The sequence below is a fragment of the Falco punctatus genome (genome assembly GCF_963210335.1).
Source record: "Falco punctatus genome assembly, chromosome: 3".
Classification (NCBI taxonomy): Eukaryota; Metazoa; Chordata; class Aves; order Falconiformes; family Falconidae; genus Falco; species Falco punctatus.
In genome coordinates, this window is record NC_137582.1 from 26,742,603 (window position 1) to 26,768,842 (window position 26,240).

A 26,240-nucleotide genomic window follows, 5' to 3' on the forward strand; every position below is an offset into this window, starting at 1 on the left:
TAAAAAAAAAAAAAAAAAGGAAACGTGAGATGATATATCCATAGTCACAGGAAAACATCGGAGGTACAACCACCAGAATTCTCTAGGTTACCCAAGCATAGTCTATACATTAGAGTGGAGCTAGTAATCAGTAATACCTTCATTGCAGAGGCAACAGCTGGCCACCTGGCTAAGTACTGTTTGTGAACAGAAGTCATGGTCAGAATCTAAACCAGCTAGCAACATCGTTGTCAAACCTATAAATAGATCTGCTTAGCCAGGCATATATTCATGCAGAAGTGCAGCTACAAGTTCACTTGAAAAGTTTCATCTTTAACAGTTCCTGGTATTAAGCAGGTTTTTATTGCTCTTCTGTGATAGAAAGTTTGCATAGAGAGCATACTTCTATAATCTTTTACATTTCCTGAAAACAAGTTTCAACATCTTTCACAATAGGAGGCAGATAATAGAATTCTCAGTAACCGTAACAGTAAATGGATTTGTAATCTACCCATGATTAAAATTATTTTCATCATGAAGCAGAATTCTCATTATTGCCATTTTAATATTATCAACTATAAAGTGTCTCAGTGATTGATACTATAGACAGCAAACCCCTATATTATGGTAATTAAATCTAAAATGAATCAGCCATCCTTATACGTCTTAGTATAGCACCTTATTATTTAAAAACAATTATGTTCTGGTGTCACATAATGGGACACACTAAGGAACACACTGTTGTAAGAACTGCTTAGGGTCAAAAAGTTGAGCTACAGCAAAACAAAAAGGAAAAAGAAGAAAGACATGTCACCCCTAATTTTAAATACAGAAGTTTTAAATTTGTGAAGAATTTCAGTCTAATCTGTTCATAAGTTCCAAAATCTGCACAAATATGACAGGAGAAAAACGAACAGATATCCAAAATGTAGGCATCTCCTTCTTCCTAGCATTTGCATGAGTGTGTGCTTGTACAGGTGTATAGGAGAGGAAAGAAAACCCTTTTGCCTTTAAGTGTGTTGGTTCTGTCTTTGAAGGAAACCAAGTAATTGTGAGAACAAAACTAAACTGTCCCCTTTTGAAAAAAGGTGGTTCCCACACACCTCAAGTTTTAGAGTGGCAGTTTAGTGCTGCTTTAAACTGGGGCTAGGTCGTAGATTAGTAGCTCTTCAAAGCAGATGTCAATATCTGGAAATGCTAAACTCGGCAAAAATATTCTAAAAACATATTTGTTCACCCTTTCCATATAAGAAGATTTTATAGGCACAGGAGCTTCTCAACCGGAAGAGCATTTATACCTTTTATCCCCTTAATCTTCAGCTGTTTTCAGTGCATTTTGCCACTGCCTGCTCTTACAAGCTACTTTTTTTCATTTTGGTGAAATTTTAGTACAAAAAAATTCTTTAGTGCCTCCGTTCATTTGCAGATTTCACCAGGCTTGCAAAAGCACACCTGTTGTGCTGTCTGGATTTCCTTTTCTGATCATAGGCTTCTGACAAAGAGGGGGGAAAAGAAAGATTTTTATCAAACACTCTTCACCGGACAATGAATTTTCTTCACCATTTGAATGTATCTGTGGAATGCCTGAGTGATTCATTACAGCAGATTCTGAAGTATGACAATGGGCCGCAGAAATGACTGATGGTATCTTTTTCCTGATTTCATTTCCCTGATCCTCTTCATCCCTTGGCCTGTGTACCTCGATTAATTAGAAACCAGGGATTTTCACTCATCAGCTGATGGGTTTCATGCTCCACTCTGTCACAAATCTGCTGCTTGCACTATCTCTCTTACAGCTGGTGGCTGCTTTAAAAACTTTCTTTTTTCTTTTTTCTTTTTTTTCCCCTTTTTTGAAGCAGTGCTTTGTGACTACAGGTTTAGGCCTTTTTAAGATTCAGACATATTTTTAAAAAGAGATTAAAAATTAAAGTAAAGAAGATTCAAAATCTCTGATTAAGTTAATCCCTATCCAAATGATACTTGTCCAAAAATGAACTTTTTGAAGAGATAATAATGTAAATGTTTCATAGCTCTCAGCTTTCCAAGTTCTTTTTTCAAGATATAATAATTGAAGTATTATGCAAAGGATGAAAGTATATAAATATGATTTTTGTGAAAAAGGCCCATATGCTCAGTTCACATGCATTTTAGTCCTGCCTATACTATATTGTTAAGCCAATTGCATTTCAGATTTCACTTGTATGAGGCACCTTATAATAGGATCCTGCAATAAATCATTGAACCATTATTGTTTCTGGAGGAAATATTTCATAATTGAAAATATGCTGCCCCTTAGGGTACATACCAAATTAAAATCACATGGTGATATAATCCCTAAGGAAACAAACCATAATTAAATAGTATTTAAAATGCAGAATATTTTGCAATAAAAATCCCCCTCAGAAACTTAAAATAATGTGTGAATCACAGACAACAAACATATCAATTATGTCTACCATAGAAAATGTAACCACTGCTAGTTTACTTTCTTATCATTATATATACCCTCCCAGAGTTGTTTCATTTAATTTCTTCATTTAATATATTGTCAGCATTAAAACAGGAGCCTTCTTTTTCTCCCCCCCCCCCTTTTTTTTTTTTTTTCTGTGTGAGCAAGGATCGGAGGCAGCACAGTCTTTATGGAATGTCAGACTTTGTGGACGCCGTGTATTACCGAGAGGGGCAATGCAGAGCCATAGATATCCAAGTCTTTTGTTTCTATGGATTAAAATAGATCAGGTCTACAACATGGTTAAATGTAATTATGATTCTTTAGCCCCTGTATTATTGATTGATGGCCTAGGTATATAAGTATAGACACAGTATCCCATGATGCAGTCTTCTGCCAAGCAGGAATTTGCTCAAGCAAAAATATTCTGTTTATTTCTTTCCTCAGCTTTCATCTTGCCTCAAAATGAATGGCTGGTGTGTAGGGATGTAAGATTAATAGAAAATCAACATTTCTGTGCAATTAAAAATTAACTTAATAATGTTAAATGAATTACCTTCATCCACTAATTTTTATGGTTCCTTTCTACACTGACTGTGATATTTAGCACATCAATAATAGGATGTCTTTACAAGGCAGCCTTCATAAGCTAGCCTGGTGTACAGAGGATCCTTGCTACCCTGCAGCAATCTAAACCTTGGCAACCTGCAGAAGAGGGTCGGTCATAGAGTGCCCAGGTGTGCAACTGCAATTGCTGTATCCCAGGGACACTTCCAAGCAGACCTTAATGGAATGAGATCAGCTATGACTTCAGATTTAGCTTCTTGATGTAATACTACATTTATACTAAAACAAAATAAAATAAAAAAATCTTGTCTTTGGGATTTATTTTTCTTTGCTGCCATTTTTATACTGGTTAGAAAGAAAATGACTAAATAATGTTCAAAGAGTCCAGTTTTTATGGGACAGACTCTGCAGCCAGATATTTTCAGTCCTTTGGCAGCTTACAGTTTGTGTAAACACATTAGAAATTACATATGGTGTTTCAGGGGAATTTGACATAGATGCATACTGTTTTTTCTGTGACGAAAAAATACCATTATTTTGATTAGTCTTATATAATTTACTCACCAAAATCAAGTCAAACCTATTGTAAATATTCATCCATGTAAGTCTTCTGTCATCTCTATTTTGCTCTCCCTTGTGCACAGCCCAAATCAGCCAGGTCAGAAGTTTGCTGCTAAAACCATTTGCCTGAGTCATTATTCTGAAATCCTTTACTAGATCCCTTTGCTTGACCACATCAAGACCAAGTTCACAGTTCTTCCCTTGGAGGTCAGCTTTATCCTTCACATCTTTGTCACGCACACAGCTGCTACTTTAACCTGCAGCCTTCTCTGCTGCTGGAGCTGGTCGGAGAGTTCTCACAATCACCTCCAGGATCCAGCCCCCAGGCACTTCCCTGATGGTGCAGCCACTAATGCCACCCTTCTTGATCCCTCTGTGATCTTTTGTCCAAAGTTTTCCATGTCTAATTCAATGTGACAATTCTCCAGGTCCACCGAGTCCTTCCAACTTCATCTTATACCTAACGCTATCTTCAGTGTCAGCATCGTTGTACACCGATAAGAAATCAGCTGCTTCATAGGAGATGGAAATGGAATGGATGAGATGAGAATTTGGATTTTCCTTATATTTAAAGTGTTAATACATGCAATAAATAGAAATGCTACATTGTGGACATCCAGAAACTGAACTGTAGTTTTCCTGTGTTTCAGGGCATGCTGCTCCAGTCTCCATCTATAAAAAAAGTAGGCACTGCCAGCTGATGGCTTTGTGGATCTTCAGGCATGTCTACTTTCTCTGTTCAGACACCCCATATTGAGTAAATAATTTATGTTAGCTTTTTAATTTGGGGGTTTTGGTTTTGTTTTGTTGTTGTTGTTGTTTGGGTTTTTTTGGGTTTTTTTTGATCAGCTTTTATGCTCCTTTAGCCAGGACAGATAGATCTCTGTATATCTTTACTCTGGGGCATCTGGATAAAAGAATTTACATAGTCCACTTCAGGTTGCTGTAACCATTCAACAGAAGTACAGACATCTGTATTCAGGGCTCCAGTTTTCCTATATAGTCAATATAGGAATAGTTAGGAGCATTCAGAAGGTGATTTGGAGCTCTAAAAAAAGCTGTGTGGAGTTAAAAAGGGTGAATATTCCTTCCCCTTGCTCCTGGTGATGAGCACAATGAGGTTCTGATCCTGATGGCACCTTTTTGGGAATGAGACAATGATAATATGAAAAAACTATAATAATTTTAACTGTCATTTGAGTCTTGAATAATTCTGTGTGTTACAGAAGAAGACCTTTAAGAAGCAATCTGTGAAACTGAACATTTATTTTGTGGAATTGAACCCTTATGAACTGAAATCCCATTATCATTTCATTTGTTCCCTGAGATTCATTTCTCTGCAGATTTCCAAAGAACAGCACTAGATCAGTACATCTCTCAGCCCAAGCTTACCAGTCATCATCAACACTATCTTTGTATTTGAAAATTAAAAAGTTAATTAAAAAGCAAGGGTGGATAAGAATTTGCATTTCTGATCAACAAAGTTTTTAAAGTTTCTCTTGCTATCAGACTTAGTAAGAAAAAAAAAAAAAAAAAAACCTCATGCCAAATAATTTTTCCTGTTTATTAAGAAGCAGAAGGACTTCCTTAGGGTAGGCAACATCTATTTGCTTTTATACAGAGACATTATTATCTGTATTTTTCTCCTTCTCTAAGCTCAGAAAGACATTATCAACAGCTCCTTTTCCAGGTTGCCTAATTCTGAGATTACAGGTGAATAAAAATGTGAACAAAGGAGCTTTTTGCTCTGACACAGGCAGCATTTTGAAAGGATCCCCAAAGGCAGTCAAGGAGCGCAGTGGAAGCACAGGAAAGCGAGGTGACCTGCTGAGGGTAACACAGCAGACTGGAAATGTGGGGAAGGAACACTGGCTTTCCAACCTGTTTTTTTAACTTCATCTTTGATAAAGACACATACCCTAAAAACAAATGCTACCATAGATACACTAAAGTTAATGAGACCTGATCAACTTGAAAATGTCCTTGAAAACAATATCCTTCAGAGCAGTGCCAAGGCATAAACAATCTCCCCAAAACAAGCACATTTGTGGATGCTTCTGATTTGCTTTTCTACTGTAAAGAGTTTGGATCCAGACCAGTTTCCCACTGGCAGGACTTGATGCTGTAAGGCAGAGGGATGGGACCCTGTTACACCTGTCCCTAAGCCCACTGCCAAGAGGATTCAGTCCCTCTTTGCCTAGTTGGATCCACAGCTGAAAGGGTGACAGCATCCAGTTTACTTCTCTGCTCAGCAGGGAGTTCAAGCTGGTATGCGTCACACTAATTCTAAGCAGAACCAGGAAAAAAATGCTGTTTCAAATGCCTGTGTGTAAAAGTGGCATTGGTCAAAATGAGAGGCAATCAGGATTCATAACAATGAAGCCAAAGAAATTGCACACAGGCAAATCCACATCCAGATTTATATCCATCATACTCTGATTTCTTTTTTATATATTTGATGAACCACTCACTTTTATCAGAGAGTAAAATCTTAGAAATTTGGAACATCAGCAATATTTTTCTCAGAAAAAAACATCTAGCACAATCCTAGCTTGATTATCATCACTGATAGTGGACACGTAAAAAGAGTCCACTTCTGAAAGCAGTCCACTGTGAAAACAAGACAAATCTTTCCTTGCTATAACTTGCATCCAGCAATGTAAGGCTTAAGGACTTCCTTAGCTGGAAGGTGAATCTCCTCCCTTGTGCTTAACAATTCTAGGAGAACATTCTCTTTGACAAATGTGCCTTATTGCTTTTTTTAACACACTAATACATTGGGCTTCCACAACACCCTGGGCTCACCCAGACTGTACAGCTGACTGTGTGAACTGTGCAAAGAACTTCCTTCTGTGTAAAAATTTGCATGAATTTAAATTGTTAAAGGTTCCTGTGCTCCAAGAATAGTGAATAAGTATTCCCCATTCACTTTCTACGTGCCTTTCATGATTTTATGGACATTAGTTTATGTTTCCCTACAATCATTCTGTTTCCAAGCTGAAAAGTAATTTTCTGTTTAGTCTTTTCTCATAAAAAGTGGGTTTGTACTTCAGTTCCACTTCTGTCTACTTTTTCTAGTTCTAACATATAATTCTTCAAATTAGACTACTAGAATTGTACTCACTTTTTAAGATCTAAGGGTGCTGTGTGTCTGTGCAGTGCCATGACATTTTCTGCTCTAGTCTTTATTCCTTTCCTAATTTATTTTTAACATTTATTTTCTTTTTTGACTGTTGGTAAGGGTAGAGATGATGGTTTTATATCATTTTTATAACCCCAGGATCTTTTTCCTGCATGGTATTGGCCAGTTCATAGCCTATTGCTTTCTAGATATAGTCAGAGATTTTTTTCTCATTTACATAGCCTCATGTTCATCAGTATGAATTTCGTCTGCCACTTTATTCCCCAGTCACAGTCTTGTGACATTCTCCACAAGTACTCTCAGTCAGTTTTCATTTTAACTAACCTGAATAATTTTATACCATAGGTTCCATACCAAACCTTCTTCCTCTTTCTTGATAAATGTGTTAAATAACAAAGTCTCTGCATGGGTCTGTAAGGAACATCTCTGCTAACTCCTTTGCACTGTAAAAATTAACCATTCATTTCTGCTACTTTTTCATGCCTTGGAACCTGCGAAAGTCCAAATTTTTAAAATTCTTCATTGAAAGATTTTTTTTCTTGAAACTGTTTAGAGTTCCAGGTATGCTAAGAGAATTCAGTCACTTTTATCTATTTCTTCACTGACTTTTCACTAAAGAACTTTCCTATAGGTTAGTGAGATATGATTTATCTCTGCAAATTTCATATTAAAATTTTCAAATTATATCTTCTTTTTCTTCTTCTTCTTCTACTACTACCACTACTACTACTACTACCATCTTAATGGTATATTAATATAGAAATGCCTAAATCTTAAGAGTATCTTAATAATAATATGTGATCATTCTTTGCTATGGCTTGCTCAGCTTGCTCAGTATAGAAGATATCAGCTTGTTCAGTATAGAAGACAGCAACTACTTTGCAATCAGCAGGAATTCAAAACATTTAAACATTTAAACAGACATCATGCCCAATAACTTTTTTTTCCTCTCATATGAATAGCAGAATGAATAATTAATAATATGATAATGTTAATAAATGTCATATTTTAGTCCATTCAGGACGATTGGGTAATATCTTGCTAATATTCATTCTATTAATTTGCTCTGATTTCTAAGAGATTGTTTTGGTTGCGTGGACAGAGCTTTTGTGAAGCAGAGCCAAGCAATCCAAACTTTCTCCCAGCCTGCTGTTGAACAGTTTGGATGACTAAGCAGACAAGCTAACTGCCTGGGCCACTGGGAAAGACTCCTGACTTTTTGTGGAATAAAATGTCCAGGTCGTAAGTATCACTTCTGAAGTAACTAGGATTAATAGTTGCATAGTTGCATAGTGTCTGTCAACCTGTGGTGCAGCATACATGTTTGCTATATGGATTAGACTGGTACATTGGCTGGTTACAGTTCATAAAGGCAGTGAGATGTCAGGCTGGAAATATTTGTCAGGTAAAAGAATGTACATAATATATACAAGGTACACAATTTATACAATTACATTCAAATTTAGAGACAGGAAAAGTTAATACAAAGAAAGTGGAAAATGAATTGTGGGAAAATGTGACCCCTTATTCTTTTTTTTTTCCTTTTTGTGTGTAGTGTTAAAAATTCCAGCCTGCTGATATTTTCTTCTGGCTGCAGCACCTGGGTGATACACTAACCAGTTTATCAACAGCTTTCCCTTTTTCATGTCTGAAGGTAAAACTAAACTTAGCCATAAATAGGAATGTGAGGTTTGAACCCTGATTTGGTTTAATTTCTTCATTAATCCTGTCTTCTAGTACTCTATGTGCATATAGCCAGCACAAGTGTTAAACTGAACTTTAGCAAAGAGTTATTTTATAACTGAAATTAAGGCAGCGAACGTTTCCAGCAAATCCAAGATTATTGTAAAGTGTCCTTTCAAATAATGAAGTTGAATGGTCTTATTTCAGCCACAGAATCCAGCATTAGTTTCGTCCCTTTTATGAGTATAAGCACGTCAGCATCTTGGATAATAATATAAAGTTTCCCAACAATTTTCAATTGTTGTAATTTATAATATAAATTGTAACAGTACCAGGAAATGCCCTGACACAGTATACTGCAGAAAATATAACACCCCAACAATATTTAGGCTTAAATCTACCTATTAGTTATTCTTATTTATGCCAAGTAGTATCCAATCACCTAAGTATCATGCTGAAAGCATTCACAGAATCTTTTTCTTACCAAGTACTATTACTTCTCTTAATATTGCTCCTGCCACTACACAGGAGGAGGAATTGTGGCAGAAAAGGCCCCTGATCAGCCTAGCACATACTATTCTAAGCCCTAGACATGTTCTGAAGTGGGAGAAGGGCTGATCATAAGTTTTCCCTCATTTGCAGGGCATGGCATTGTGCAGATGAGGCACATTTCCCTTCTTATTTCCTGGGCACGCTACAAGGGGGTGGTAAGGGGGTGATAAGAGGTGCAGCAGTGGCTCATAGGATGGGCCTGGCACAGCAGGTAGGCAGCCAGCTGCATCCATGAGAAAACATGTATGGAAGACCTGTGTCCCAGAAAGCCATACTGGGATTTCAGTGGCAACAATATGAAGTCTTCCAACCCAGAAGAAAAGCTGGAATTTCAAAGCATGCTACATCAAGTGAGCTCTTTTATCATCACCTCCCAGTTTTACACTGGCACGTGCAGCTATTAATGTTGAGAGTTACAAATAATTTAGACCCCTGGAAGAACTTATGTGATGAACAGAATTCAGCCAGGCAAATCTATTGTATAGTTGCATCATATTTAGTGAAATACAGTCCCTGTTCATGAAGTAAATGTGGCAGTACTAAGACTTAAAAATAGTTTATTTCCAACAAAACCCTTTGATTTTATTCTTTAAGGATTTCTGAATCAGTTTTTAACATCTGGGCTGTCTTATATCTGCTTCACCAGTCTAATAGTCTCAATTTCAAAAGAAAAGAAATTTCACTGAGATTCACCAGTAGATGACAGATGGATTCTCTTGTACTGCCCGAGACATGAAATTGCAGGTGACACCTGATAGATGATAATAAAAGAGCACCCATCAAGTCATCAGCCCCTGGCCTTTATTTTGGTGATGTCATGAGAGTGCAGGTGGCTTACCTCTGCATCCCGCTGCTTCGGAGCAAAATGGTGTGCATTGTTAGGGGCTTATGGAGAAAACTTTTATCTCCCCATCTGTGTGGTCTCTGTTGTGATAATTTTGGAGTGAAGCCATCTTCGCCATCCTGCCTGTTCAGCTGAGAGCAATTGGCTGCAGGGCTGTTTATCCTGCATGCTCTTGTGAAGGCCACCTTTTGGGGCTTGCAGTTGTTATCTGTACTGGAACATGTCCTGGACCGTGATTAAGAAAATAGTAAGGGGAGAAAATGAATTCTGCTGTACTGTTCAGCTCTCAAATACAGGTCAAGCCAGTTTTCAAACTGAAGTTTGAGCAGTCTAAAAACCACAAAGAGATTCTTTTCCTCTGCCCAGTACTGCCCAGTGCATCATATTTGGTGGTTTGAAGGAGTAACTGATTTTTAATATACTGGTAGATATTTTCAGAGTTATCAGCTGAGCATTTAATTTAAAATCCACCATTCATGTTGGCAGTCTAACTGTTCCTTATCCCATGAGTCAAGAAGATATTATGGATGTATAATATCTCCCTTATAACATTCCTAAAAGCAAGATGTTTGTGGTTTGTAGCCATCTTTTCAGTCATTCCTGGATAAGCCTGTAAGAAAACCTGAATCCTAAATCAGAGTCTTTGCCTCAAAGCATGAGGCACCAAATTCAGTCATGAGAAACACCTGCAGAGTCTTGGTGGTTCTTGGTTATGACCAAAGATTCAGCTGTTAATGAAATTGTGTGGCAGGTCAGTGCAGAGATATCGAATTCACTGGGGTGCCAAATTTTCAAGGCTGCACCCCAAAGTGTCTCCTCTTGCCACAGAGACTATTTTATGAATAAAGCTTCAGCTGAGTAACAGCAACCCATTGTCATGAACACAGCTAAGCTGCTCTCATCTCTGTGAAGGGATTAGTGGAATTGCTTTGATTACTGAGACTGAGGAAAAGGTGGGACCGTGATCAGGATTGAGCCGCTAGTCCACACTCCACATCTTCAAAGAAACCAGAATAGCACGTCCTTTACTTAATGCAAAGTACACAACGCTGCTGAGATGGGCTAAAACAGGCTGTGTAAAATGAGTTTTGCAGCTAGTGTAAGCAAAGGTGCCTTTCTGATGAGATGCGTGCTCTGTGAGATGAGCTAGCCTTCTGTAACACAGTGACACACAAAGAGCTCGCAAAAGCAGCAGTAAACATCTGACAGATGTGCCAGTGATACAGGCATAGTTAAACAGGTCATCAAGAGTGGCCTGAAGGATGATGGTAGCACAGTTTTGTGGCATTCCCAGTAACAGCATGTTGTCCAGCTGCCCAAGATGGTAAGTCATGACTTCATTGCTTTCAATAGAAAAGCCTGTGTTTCAGGAGCTGTGGAGGAGTCACTTTGGAAAATAGACCCAAGAGGAAGACACATCAGCAATGTCATCAGTCCAAATAACAAGGCAATAGCAAAGCTCGACTCTATGTGTGGATCGGTCCAGCAGACAGACATTATTGCTCAATCCAAAGTACAGAGAGAGTCTGTTCCTAACTTTGTCCCAGGAGCCCTTTCCAAAAGCTAATACCTCATTTTCTCCACCTTATTTCATGAACAAGGACTTGTTAGATTTTCCCTTTCAAATTGATAGCTTGTATATGTTGCTGTTGGAGTAGGATGTAATTTTTCCTTTGGCTCTCCTCTTGGTTATTGCTCTGCCTGCAATTTGCACTTAAAACTTCTAATATATAGAATATACCCTTAAGAGTGCGCACCTTCCATTTTGACCTTCCCTAAGCTCTGTTTCAATAAAATGCTACAAGAAGCCATACTCTTCCTTTGTTCTAACACCTTGATGGTCTTAATCTATTTTTTTTCACTGCTCTCTTGCTTTAGTATCTCACTGAGATCAAACTCCTTGTCCTATCTGTCAGAAACACAGCTTTTATTTAAAAAGATTCCTTTCTCCCACCCACATTCTGGCAGCAGTTGGGCTGAGCACAGTTTTCCCATCCACAAAAGTCTTGATATTTAGAAACATTCCTGTTTTACATCCAAGCCCCCTCAAACAGACAAGCCAGACAGCACTTCATCCATCCCAGAATGGGCAATGGACCAGTGATTCATGAATTTTCCTGTGATCCAGGAGGAATTTGATTTTGTGCTCTGCCTTACCCAGAGTTGAACTGCTGGCTTTCTGCAGCTGAGGAGGTAGCCACAGCCACTTGGTGCTTCGCTGCTGTGAAAGAGGTGTTCAGCCAGAAATTCCCTTCTTGTCTGGTATATATGGCTGTATGAACACATTTTTGACAAATTAATTCTTCATGGAGAAAGCAAAAATTAAGAGAAAAAAACCAAACCTCAGTTGCTGGAATCCTGACTTTATTTTCTACAATTAAGGTACTTCAGCATTGCTAGCTGGCTGGCTGGATTTGGTCTCTTGCCTTTACACCCTGTCCCAGACCCTGCTGGTAGCAGTCAACCTTATCTTTCTCCATGCTTTCCCAATGGAAACTACTCCTCTGCCTCTTCAAACTCATCCTGCTTCAGTGAACTTTGACCTTTTCCTTCTTCCAGCAGTACAGAGTCATGAAACTTCTGCTTTCGCTCTCTTCGCAGAAAGCTACGAAGATCTGCAGCCTCGTTTGGGAAAGCTGCCATTGTCCACACTCAGAAAAGCCATGGTCCTGCTGCTTATGTTACTGCTACAGATAGTAGAGGGAAAAAAGCAGAGGAGTAGATGGGAGAAGCATCTCGATGGTCAGAGCCAGTATGCAGAGAGTGCACTACCTGTCCGGTCATCCTCCTTTTGGTAACCTTCCAAGAGTAGCTTTATTTTTATGGTGACGGGAAGCCTTATTAAGGATATGTTTGGAGCAGTATTTACAGTCTTTCTTAAGAAAGAATCAGGCAAAAATGTTCTTCCTCCAAAAGTGTGTGTAGGACTTTTAATGCCATATTTTGGAGAATTTAAATACAAGAATGTGTCTACCTTTTTAGTGGTGCTATTTTAAATGTTCAAGCCTGCCTTTGCTAGTGTATGCTTTGACATGTTTGATTGTGTCATGATAATTTTGACCAATTCCTGTCTTCAAAGTATTGAAATAGTAATATTTTAACAAAAATACATTTATACAAGGATTTACTTATGTGTTGTTTCTCCGGTTCCCTGAAGAGTAAAGCAAAATATTGTTCATGTAACTTCTAGCCCACTACAGCAAATACTATTTCCATAAATACTTACACAAAATAAAAAATGATTTGGGGATGCTTTCATACCAGGGTTTTTCTTCCCGTATACTTTCTTGAAGTGTCTTTTTATTACCATGAACATCTCATAAAACATATTTTAATGTTGCGTGCTCAACAATTGCAGGTATTTATTTTCCAGGAGTTTTCACATCAGAAGCTCTGTATCTACAATTTCACACATCCAACCAGAGAGTAAGAAACAATTATATGAGTCTCCAGTGACCTATCGCAGCTAAGAAAACAACTGAAATAAGAAATGATGTAGAAACAAAAATTCACAAAAAAAAATGAGTGAACAATTTCAAACACAGGGTAAAGGAAAACAAGCTATTTTCAACAAACAGGTAAAAAGGCAATAAAGTTATTGAAAATTTGATAAATAATGAACATTATTAAGTATTCAGTGGGAGGATTTTTTCACATAATGAAAGGAGATATTCCAGATATGATTTTAAAGAAGTTTTGGCTTAGAGCGCTTGCTCTTGACAATGCTAGACAATTCCATGTGCCATTTTTTATTAAACTTAAAGGGACCAAATTCTTTATCATGAAGTATACATTAAGTGGAATCAGACGCAGATCCTGGAAGATATTTTTAGTATCCTCAATAGTTTTAGCTATGATGTTCGTTTTCCCATTTGTTCCAGTCTGAAAGAGTAGTCTTAATTACGATTTTCATTTAGGGCCCAGGCTGTAAGCAAGCAGATACAATGTCTGTACACCAACATCTGAGCATGCAGAGACTGCTCTGCACATGCAAACTGTGTGTGTGAAGCAGTCCTGGGGAACGGCTCTTATCGAAGCGGCAGTGGACTATACCAATCACTCCAGGGTTTTTTGGCCCCTTGCTGTATAGGTAGCTAAACACACATAAATGTTTTCCCCTGATAAATCAGAAAGATATCACTGAATCCTAAAGCTCCTCAGCCTCTGTCAGTCTCAAAGCTGCCCAGTTTATGGGACAATTTGTATATTATAAAATAGGTCTACAACAGAAGATCATGTCTAAGCTTGGTCTAGAAACTAAATGTTAAACTTTTCTAACTAATCTACTTACATATACTGTATATTCAGTCCTGCATTCACTGTTCTTTGAAGTACTTGGTAGACTAAGTCAGGATTGCAGTGATTGCAGTAGGATAGAGAACTGTCCCTGGGGATCACTGTGGCTGAGCTGAAAACTCTTACATTTTTAGAGGGTTTCTGCTACAGAAGTATTTCTCCAACTTGTTTGTGTTCTGCCGTTATCAAGGTAAGACTAGGTAGTACTGCTTGTGCTGAATGTGGTCTGATGCTTCCCATTTTAAGACTCTGTTTTCACTTGGTGACACATTTTCCAGGCACTAATTTTTGGTTTTGAAATGGAAGTTTCCCTGTTGTGTAGCTCTTTCAGGCTGAGTAGGTTTGGGAAATTTTAGCCAAAAGGGATTCTACTGTCTCTGAGAATGAGCGCAGGGAAAAAGCACATGTTGCCACTTCAAGGGCCCCCAAGCCCCATTAAATTGTTCTAGTGACCTTTCTTTTAAAGGCCTAATGCCCCCAGCCTTGAAATGGATCTATCTTGCTTGTGTGGATCAACTTCATTTGGATCAGATCACAGGGCTCTGAGAAGAGCAGTTCTACAGCTGGAGCCAGCAGTGATGCCCGGCCTGTGGGCTTAGGAGCCTGCTCTGCCCTGTGCACCCAGAGACAGCAGCAGCGCTCTGTGTGTCCCTCCAGGCCTTAGTTTCGACACGTACTATATGCGTACACATACTTTATACAGAAATAGCATGTACAGAAATTACAGAAACTGCAAATAACATCACAACTGCACCTAACTTCAGAGAAAAGTGAGCTTTGAACAAAGCGTGCTCTGAGGTGAAGGATGCTGAAAAACAATCCTGGATGGGTCTAGTGAACATCTATTTGCATCAATCTTTCTATGCCTCAATTCCCTGTCTACAAAGTAAGCATAAATAATACTTCCTTTCAGGAGGGCAGCATGAAAACATCATGGTACCATCACTGGTTATGAAATTGTAGTGCCAAGCATCATAGCAAGACTCATGAAGGAACATGGAATTCTGTCTAAACACAGGCCAGGGCTTCACAGATTGGATAGCTGATTACCAAATATGCACTGGATAAAACACAAGCTATTTAATCAAAATGTCTTTTCAATAATGATCTGAAATGGTGATGAAAGTGGCAGTGCTATCCTATTAGGAAATGCAATAGGTAGTTGAGCAATTTCTTTACCCACTACAAGCAACCCCCACAAGCACCTCACTCCACTCTCCTCCACTCTCCAACATCCTACCAGTTTTAAACCATACTAAGGGTCTGAGTCTGCCCCTTGAGTATATTTGTATTAATATTCATGTGCAATTTACCTAGAGAGTAAGCATACTGTGCACTGCATGTAGTTTCATACTAGATTTCCTGCGTTCTATATTTACCTGTGAAACAAATACCTATTTGGTCCATTGTATGATCACTTTCCTCAAGCCAGTTATAGCAAACATGTTTCTTCAAGTTCATTTAGTTCTACTAGACTAATTTTTTACATGACTTTGAGGAATTTTCATTATATTCTACATAAAACCTGTAAAATATTTTATCTGATGCCACAGTCCCACAATAATCAGCTGAGATTCACTCATTGAGGCACACCATCCAATGAGCCAGCTAGTGCTTTCTCTCCCCATTTTTAAACTGCAAACCAAAGACTTTTTTTCCAGCAAGTTCTTGCCTTTTCAAATTACTGGTTAATACCGTAGTAGCAAAGATAAACTTCATAAAATAGATTAAATACTAAAAATGTAATTATGTTTTAAATTAAATGTAAATGTTTAAAAATATAAAACTTTGTAAATGTGTTTTTGCATTTTGTACTGAAACCTCCCATATATATGTATAGAGCAATTGACCACACATAAAACTGTCTCACAAATTTCAAAGTAATAGTTTGTGTAATTATATTGAATCAGAGGGGTCCTGTTACTTTGTTCATAGCTGGGAAAAAAGCTTATGTAATACTGAAATGAAATGTTATTACAGTCTCACTTACTCATTCTTGGAATTGGCTTAGTGATTACTTCAACATCGACATCAGTGAAAAACATTTGACATCTGGCCTAGAAAATCAGACAGCAGACCACAGAGACTTTGATTAAAAAACTTCATGTAATTTTCTCCAATCAGTAAGCTGGCCTATTCTTTTATTAGAATGAAGGTTTCTCTCATCACCTGCAAATTTCTAGGAAGACCTCAGAAAAGAAGAAATAAAAGCAGTTCTACCACTTTTATAATAAATTTCCATTCCAACAAGCAATTGCACAGGCTGAAGAGGAGCGTCAGTTCCACTAACAAATTGTTCTGTTTGCGAAGGGTCAAACATCTGATTTCCACAAATGTTTTTGCTATTTATTTCTTTATCAAAGTTTACTATTTCATCCTTCCCTGTTTAATGATTCCTCTGGAGTTTTGCACAAGATGCAGACCCATTTTCTGGAAAAAGACAGCAAAACGTACAACCTTTTTCATGCTCCCTGTAAGGCACTGAATAATCCAAGCTAGAAATAACAGAGGCCACTTATGCTCATATTTTTATATTCTCCTCCAAAGCACAGCCACTCTATCATGAGAAAGAACAAACCATTAGCACAGTATTACAACATACATTCAGAAATGAACTGCACTGCAGTATCACCATGAATTAGAGTCCTGGGCTGAGACTTCGGTTCACGACATCAGAGCAAGACATCAATGAACTCATGCAAGAAATACTGCAGTAATGAACCGTCACACTGCCTTTCCTCTTTGAATCACATTTATATGTTGAAACTGGATAATTAACTTATTTTCAACAAACTAATTTCAATGTATCTCTTTTCAGCTCAAAGAAAGTTGCTGAAGCCATTTCAATGCAATTCCCCATCTTCCTATTCTTCAGCAAGGACAAGGTCCCTGATAATATAACGGCACATTAGATTTGCTTACGTTTTAAGAACAATGAGGTATATTGTAAAATATGATACTACTATCAAAACATTCAAATCAAATCCTAATAATGTTATAAAGTTTGAATAGAAAGAAACTACAGTTTTCCTTAAATTGCATGTCACAGTGTAACACATCGTTAAACCAGGACACCCTTATAAAAGCTAATGATCAAAAAAGTCTTGAGAGCAGAACTGTAGCAAGGCGAGGGAATAAGCTGGCTCTTGGAAACAGAACAGGAAATCTCTCTACTGTTGCAAAATGAGGACTGTATTTGATGAAGTACCTTACAGGTCCTGATCAGAATTGGCCATGGTTAGTCCCAAATGTTCTGATGCAGATGAGTTTCTCCTGCTTCTGTTGGGCTTTGTTAGAAGCAGCCCTGTTGGTTCCTCCTGTTCAACATAGCCCTTTAATTATGCAACATGTTGATCCTCCAAATTATTGCAGTCATATTAGAGAAATAAAAAAAACCCTTATGAAGATGTGCCTAATAGCCCAAACACAACAGTGGAAAACGTATATTAAAAATATAACATTTACAGCATAGAGCTTGTTTCCTTGTATATGGGGAAAGAACAACCTGCTTGCTATCAGAGCACAAACGCTGATCACTGCATCCTGGTTGCATTCTGCAATTCCTCCCTTAACTTCAGCTACTAATTCTAAAATACCATGCTTAATTTCCCACTAAAGCATTTGCACATAACTATGAATTTCACAGTATAGCAACCCTATTTTTATGATGGATATAAATAAATTTCATTAAGAAAGATATTGAATAGGATCTATTGCCCTGTTATCCAAAGCCTTGTTACTCTGTTTTATAGTCTCAAAATGTTTTGCATTCATGCTACACTCAGCTACCACAGCAGTCACTTTACTACTACTCTGTCCCTCTACTACTGTCTAGGTCAGTTATTTCTTTTGTAATAGTAACAAGGCAGAATAAAATCAGAAATCTGTATCCTTCTCCCTGTGTTAGGGAAAGTGGGGAGACAAGTGCACACAAAGGATGTTTTTCTTGTGTGGTATGGAGAATAAGTGGGATACACACAGGGGTATGACGAGCTGTGCGTTGTGTTTGCTTTGTTCTGCTGCACAGCCGCATCCCCATCCCCAAAGTAGACTATTGCAGAATTGGACATTAATAACTTTACTCTCACTAATTGGTTATGGACTTTATAGTACTAGTCAATAAACTAATTAAGCCAGGTCAGTTGGTCTCCTGAGCCCTTCTTAAGAACAACAAATAGACAACTGTCAAATCTGCGGGTCACAGGAGATGTCAGAAGGGAGTGATTGATGTACCAGGGGGATGCCTGCAAGCCTGGAGGGCTGCAAGCCCAAGGGGGGCACTGAGGCCCATCGAGGCAGCTGCTGGGGCTGGGAGCATGCAGGCAGAGAGCAAGGAAGGACACTATAGAAATACAGAAGTCACTTGAAGCATGGCCATGAGGGAAAGCCAAGAGAGAAGGCCTTTTGAGCAGGGCATTGCCTGGAAAGACCTCAATAATGGCTTTCTCTTCTTGTGATCAAGGATTTAAAGTTTCTTTTCAAGAAGTGTATAGAACAGCATTAAAAACAAATATGCCTCTGTCATTGACTTCACCCTCTGAACAGGTCTAGTTATCTAGATCTTAATACCTATAACCCTTCAACAACTGTCTTAAAGGCTTAGTAAAGAAAACCAACATATTTGGTTTTCCTTATAACAGTGTAGAAATGTGTATGCAAAATTATCATTTTCCATCTTTTTTCTTCAGCATGTGCTGCCATTCCTGCCTTTGGGAATACTGAACTTTGTAAAAATCTGTTTCTGCCTGAAACTTCAACCACAGCCATTTGGTTTTTTTTTTCGCTGTGAGTATATTACAGACATTTACATAAACATGATTAACCCTGACAATGTATGATAAACATTATGATCTTTTTATGCTATATCTGCTTAATGCAATGAATCTGGTAAAGACTGAAATAAGAGAAATTACACAATCGGATCATCTGTGATAGTAGTGAATCGGAGTAAGTGACCCAGGATGCTCCTTTCAGGCCTGTGCTACCATCATTCTATTTCAAGATATCTGAATACAAATTAAGTGACACAAAATGTATTTTTTCTTCAAAGTAAGTAACATCTGTTTACTGAGCTCTACTTTGCACTTCCCAAGGGTGTAACAATTCTTCATGTAATTGCAGTAAATGCTTGGCACACGAAGCTTCTGAACTAAGCAAGTGACATATTAAGACTAGACTGAGAGAGATCTCCTGTTCCATAATTCCATGCACTGGTACATGCTATCAAGTGACATGATGTTTCTTTTCTTCCTATAATTCTTTTTAAATAATTGCATCACTAAGAAGTGATATCTCATCACAAAGGACTATAGATTTCATTATTTGTCTCGGATGAATTCTTGAGTATGGCTCGCCTGAACATCTGTTGTTTTGCACTGTCATGAAAGGAAAAAAAAAGCACCTCCAGTAAAATTTTATATGTGGCATAAACAGTCCATTTAACTGCTTTGTTTTAAACAATACAGGAATTTAGTTAAGAGTTATTTAATTTCTCCCTCAGAATAAAATTAACTCTTCTGCTAACAAAACATTCTTCATCTTTATGGTTTTTTTTCCCCCCTTTTCTACAGAACAGTACAAGTAAGTGATTTTTTTCAGGTTTGGTTATAATTAAAGATAATTAAAAATTCACTTTGGGTCAACCTGAAATATTTTTTTCTTACTTCAATGACTTTTAAAGTTAACTGCAGGTGTAATGACTTTTTTCTTTAAACTACACTCAAGTGTTTTGCTCTGATAGTTTCAACCATGTGCATTTTGTATTGATACCAAATTTGGATCAAATTTAAAATGAAATCCTACTTTAAAGCAAAATAAATTTAAGAAGCAATTAAATACTTAATTTTAAATTAATATATTATTTTCTAACCTTTCTTAAAAACTCTGGACTTAACCTCTAAAATTCTCTTTTTCTGACTAAAGATCTTTTCTGTACATGTTAAATTTCTCATCTTTAACTTGAAAAAGGTAGTGTGCTAATATAGAGGCAATACCTCTAGAATTCTTCTTACATTTTTTTCATTTTCATCTGTAAGACAGACGGAAGTCTGTTGTCTGAAGTAGTAGACATTTATTACAAAGACTAAGTATGGTTCAATTTGAAAATGATATATTGGAATGCTTGCTAAGAATGGATTTGGTACATATTTTTAATACTATGGATAGTATTTCATCACCACATGAATCTTTTCTGGAGGGTTTATCTGTGACAATTTCATAATCTGTCACTAAGGGGATTGTATATACAAATGCATTAATTCCTTGTTTGAGGATCTTATGACCATCCTAAACATGGGATCCTGCAGAAAAGTCCTGCCTAATCATGTGTTTACAAAGTTTATGTTTGTTTGCATACTGTATGATTGCCAAAATGTCTGGATTCACAACTGTGACTGCACAGCTGACGGACAGGCTGTGCTATTTTCCACTCAGTAAAGATACTCCTATGGCTTGCTGTTCCTAGAAAAGTTTCTCTCAAGCCCATTTTTTAAAGGCTATTATTGTAAGGTTTTCTCAAGAAAGAGAAAATAAAAATAATTCTCAATAAAATTAGAAGGCTTTCTCATTGTAATCTTTTCAAGTGTTTGGAATTATTGTAAGAGCAGCCTCAACTCTGCATGACTTAGGTACCTATTAATTTCTTTTGTTTGGTTAGATTTTTTTTTTATGATAGCTATATTCTTGGAAAGCATTTTCCACATTAGGTTACTTACACATATCCCAAACCTAAGAACAAGTATAGGAAAAAATGGGGTTTGCAGACCTCAAGTAACCTTGACCTGGTCTTTACTACACTGAAAATAACAAGGCAGAGAGCCAAAAGTTGTAGAGGGCATTGGATTATATGATGAGAAAGGTATATGAGAAATAAAGGGATGTGTTTTGCTGTGGTTACACAGGCTTCATCTTAGAAACAGCAAGCTGACTTCTTTGCCCTTATTTACCACGTAATCCAAGGATGTTAAAACCCCAGATGATCTCCTCCTACCCTAATGTCAGCTTGCACCTTTATTTGAATTTAGCTGGAAGTTATCTAACTTTCAAGTCACAGTGTAAACAAGTGTATGAAATCCCACCACATCAGCCTATCAGAAAATAAAAACAATTTTCATGTATTAGAAACTGTTGCAATTAACAACAGATTTTTTACTTTCAGCTCTTACATCATCATGAATTGTATTTACATGGCAAAAATAATTTCAGATAATCTTTAGCAGACATGCTTTCCTTCTTTTCCAATATTTGTAAACTCTTAGCTACATTGCATAGTCCATCACAATTCTGTCCCAAAATATTGTCATGTAGAGTATAAATTCTTCAGCATCCAGCTGACATGGCCCATAAGGTCATCCAGTAACCAATGTTTTCAAGGTCATATTGCTGAAGGAGGTTTTATCAGTTCTTCAAATTGTAATTTGCAGCCTCTATTGTTACATGCTTAATGGTCTGTCACATTTTTTCCTTGCTCATACAGTTATGATACTTTTATGTAGTGGCTTAGAGGAGTTTATACCAACACAACTACAGGGAATTTATTTTTAATCATGTACCTAAGAATTTTTTAACTGAAAGCTCAGCCCTCTATTAGCATTCTGATCCAGTGAATCTGTAGCAGTTAGAGGAAAGAATGCCACCTACTGAATTATCAATACCAATTCAGTTCACATCCCATATTTTTCTTACAGGTCCCTTATCTTAATACTGACCAAGCTCAATACTAGATGTCTCTGATCCTTGGCAAGACCACAGATGACAGAAGTATGACTTCATGATTCATATGATGGGCAGCTGAATTTTTAAACTGTTGAAATAAAATAAGAAGCCTTAGTATATTTTGCAATACATTGTATCCCCAGAAGGACTTAGCAAGTAGAGTTTTAGGAGTTTTATGGGATTAAAAGTGCTGAGAATTAAAGTAAGACAAACGCAGATGTGTTTTTTTAGAAAAGCAGATACTGACGGATCACAGGCCACATATCCTTTTGAGATTGCATAGTGATGAGAAAAGTGACAGTAGAAGGCACTTCTTAGCACTTTCATCTTCCCATAACTCTATCAAGACAAATGACTGGTGATAAAAATATTTTAATGTGCCTTGTAACTGTGGGAAATGCAGCTGTGAGACAAACTATGTTGTATCCTACCCCATGTTCCATTGATGATATTGCTAACCAGGTTGTGTTCCAAAATTTTTGACTGGTGATAATTTACCCAAGATGAATATAGTTAAATCCCTAAAACTTGTGGCAAGTATAATTTACTTCAGAGGTAAACCTGCAAACTAAGCAGGTTGATCTTGAAACTACTTGAGTAAAACAGTATGTAAAAATATGGGCCAGTGCTATTTTGCCCCAACTCATTTAGACTTCAAGAAAGCATGTATACCAGGACCATGATGAGTGTTCTTATGATGTTTTTTTCTGACAACTATCCTAGTTCTGTTATTCTATGATTCTACACAGCCTTGCCCAATAGTCTTCCACATTCATATAATTTCAAAAAAACCTCAGCTTATTATTTGTAAGGTCAGACCAGTATTTTGGGTGTAGCTTCAAATGACCTTTGTTACACTTGATAGTATTTTTTATATAGCAATAACACTCAAAGGAAGAAACAGTGGAAATCATCATGGCTTTCAAATTAAGTAGATAATGACATTAACATCTGCTGTGTAAAACAAGAAGAGCACAACTCCCAGTCTCAATTTTTTTGAAATTAGGTCACATCATAGGAGAATGGAAACCCTCTTCTAAATGATACATCTGAATGTAACAGTCCTTTCTCATATCCTATAGTCATTCAAGATAATTTAGCAGAAGAAGAACTTTATTTGTCATTTAAATATGCACATTAGCACTGAATACCACAAAGAAAGCAGTATTCACATTCCACTCAAGAGCAGAAATATTATCCTATAATTCATATGGAAATTTGTACCTGAAAAACAACGGCAAGAATCATTGAGTCCACACCATTGTTTTCTGGGGCTGTATTAAGTATTAAAATAAACTTCCATTAGTTCATTTTTATTTTTCATATACAACTCAACAGTAGCTGTTTTTTTTAGAATAAGCATATATAATGTCTAGATGCTGTAAATAATATAAAACATGGACACAAATAATAATGAAAAAACACCCTCTTTTTGAACAAAACTGTTATGTATTTCAAGGGTACTTAGAGTAATCAATCATACAAATGAGAAGATGTGCTCAGTTGGGTGCTGGACTATGGCAGGAGAGGGCACTGATCTGTTAAGCCACATATGATGATGTGTAAAACAGGAAAATTGGCTAGCAACAGCTCATCTATTGACAGTGAGGACATACTTTTTGCGTGAGAGCAGCAGGAGAGGGAGGGCTCTGCCTTAGCCATTGTCCTGCCCAGTGGAAGCGGGGAGGGACCTTGGAGCGGGTAGCAGGACCATGCGCTGCTGCTGCTTTGTGGCTGGCAGGTGCAAGCCCCCTTAATCTGACTCACTGCTAGGTGAGCTTGTGATGACAGTCCAGCACCTTTCAAAGCTGTATGCACTCAACAATATGCTCAGATAATATTTTAATGACTTAGAAAAACTTTTAGAAACAGCTTGATCTGAAGGAATGTCTCTAGGCAGACAGTAAGTGTTGCTAACATTAAAATTCACTCAATATTAATTAATTATAGTATAAAAATTCCCACAGAATTTGTATTATTTCTTGTCAGGAGATATGCAAACACCACAACAAAACGATAGTGTGATTAACATTTGCTTTTTTTGCTTTAAGTTAATTCACCTTTTCCCATTGATGCAAAAAATGTTTCTCTGTCTCCGAGTTCCCCACCTCTGAAGGGGTGTAAACACAGAGAGTTGTTGTGACTGCAGATGTTTAAATGATTTCTCATGATTTGACAAAGCAGGATTTGTTTATCTAGGGCAAGTCATTTGCAAACAAAGTTGCACTTCACAAATATATTGTCTGCTCATAATTCTTTAATGAGCTACATTTACAAACAAAGACCAGAAGCGGGGTTGGTTGTGACCAATTGCCTCTACTCAGGGTTTCCACTGGGTTGTTGGTCAGTTTAGCCACACCATTTTGTTTCTGCTCTTCTTAACAACTCAAGTGATTTAAAGAGGAAATGACACCTATTAAGTAATGACAGTGAGAAACATGTATGTTTTCCTGTATGATGGATCTTTTTTATTCAAAGCTCATTGTATTTTTTCCATTCCCTCTGAGAACAAGCATAGGTCTTGATGGATCTTACTGACTAGCACTGAAGGCCATACCAAAAAACCCCAAAATACTCCACAGAAATAGCAGCAAACAAGCAGGGACCTAGCAAAACAAAACTGCTGCTGAGAATTTAGATAGCATTTGTGAGCTTGGTCTTGCAATATTTCCTGAACTCACATTGCTCCTGTGAGAATTGACAGAACATGTAGAAGATGTATATTACCATTATCTTCTTAATATATCTCATTATTGTTTTTTTAAACCTGATAATGTTGGATTCTTTTCCTAAGCTTATTTGTCACAACCTAAAGAAATGCTTTTTACGAATACTGTTAGCATGGCCTTTCCCTGAGTCCCAGCAAAACAGTGAGCACGGCTGTTTTATGATAAAATATGATAACATCCAGTATTTATTTAGAATTTAGTTACTACTACTACTACCCTTTGCAGGCTAAGATCTGTATTTTGGCCTTAATCTCCTGCCTCCCCCACCCCCACCCCCCACCCCCCCTTCCCCCTGAAATGTTAGGAAAGGCAGAAAATGAAACAGAACTTTCAAACTTCCATCAAGCAAAAAAGCAACAACCAAAAAAACCCTTCATCCTTCTCTCGTTATGGTTTGTTGAATCTTCCTTTGTCTTGTTGTATAATAGGAATAATGTTCATGGCACTGGAGTATACACATAATAAATAGCTTCTGTGGTTATCAAACACCTCAGCTTCACTTCAGCATTTAATCACCCACAAAAGCCATTTCTTTGCCTTGTATACTTCTCTGCCACAAACATTATCCTGTAGCTAACATACACCCTTGAGTGCCAGACCTTCATTTTGACCTCTGAAAGCTGAATTGGAAGCAAGAATACCCCAACCATCATTTTTTAAAATAGCGGTTTAAAAGTTAAAATGGGGGTAATAGTAATCAAAACCCCCAATTAATGTAGTAGAGAAGAATGACTGTCTTAAATGGGCTCCCAAAATTACCTGCTGGAAGGACTCCAAAGAAAAAGCATAGTTATGATAGGCATATGTTAGGAGATTATGATAATAACTTTGTTCTGGGAGGAATTAACTTTGCTCCCATGTTAGAAATAACCCTAGCAGAGCCAACAATGCTCTGCATAACACAACTTAGAGAAGTTTCTAACAATAAATATAAATGGCTGTCTCAAGCTGCTTTGACAGACCCAAAATGTTAATAATCTGAAAGGCATAAAGAAACGTTATATAAAATTAATATTCCCCTAGTTCATCTTCCCTTCCTTTTCCACGTCCCTCTCTTCACAGCTCCTCAGGTTGCCCCTTTAAGCTGTAGACAGCACTGAAAAGCTCCTGAGACCCTCAAAACTGGTGAATTTATTTTATTCGTGGGCAGTCTTGTGCTGGCAACCTGTATGCTGCTGATCAGTCCAGGTGTCTTCTTCATTTACGCGCTACTCTCATCATGTCAGATCAATAGTATCTGGTCAACCTAAATTACTCCATTTCCTGGATGGATATTTGTGGCTTTTAAGTACTTAGAAGTTAAAACGAAAGAGATGAGAGAGAACTGAGCCCATGGAAAAGCTAGACAATTAATAAAACTTTCTCCATTAAAGTCAGAAAGAAATAATCTAGGATAGCAATAATATAAAGAAAATTTGTCTGAAGAGAAAAAGGAAAAACTGAAGGAAGAGTGGAAGGCAGACAAAAAGAGAAAGACAATGGAGTCTCTACAGAGAGAAAGAAGTAAAGAATTTGGGTGACCAGAGAAAATAATGGATTCGCAAAAAGAAGAGAGGTAATGCTATAAAAAGAAAACCAGAATATGACAGAAGAAGAAGGAAAAACTAAACAAGTTCCACAGTGACTGAAAGTAGAACTGAAGTTTAGTAAGAAGGGAAAGGCATCATAATACTGGAAAAAGGGAGAAAGAACTGAAAATGAGAAAGGAGAGGTCAAAGAAGAAAG

General features: G+C 37.4%; 1 protein-coding gene across 4 annotated transcripts in view; it reads right to left on the reverse strand.

Annotated features, from left to right (window-relative positions):
• ZFPM2 (zinc finger protein, FOG family member 2) overlaps positions 1 to 26,240 on the reverse strand; it is a 417,436-nt gene that overhangs the window by 366,573 nt on the left and 24,623 nt on the right. For all 4 annotated transcript variants that reach the window (XM_080381546.1, XM_080381547.1, XM_080381548.1 and 1 more), the window contains one exon: positions 1 to 26,240. This exon is cut by the window's left edge and continues 42,468 nt beyond it; it is cut by the window's right edge. The gene's annotated coding sequence lies outside the window, so the exon portion shown is untranslated.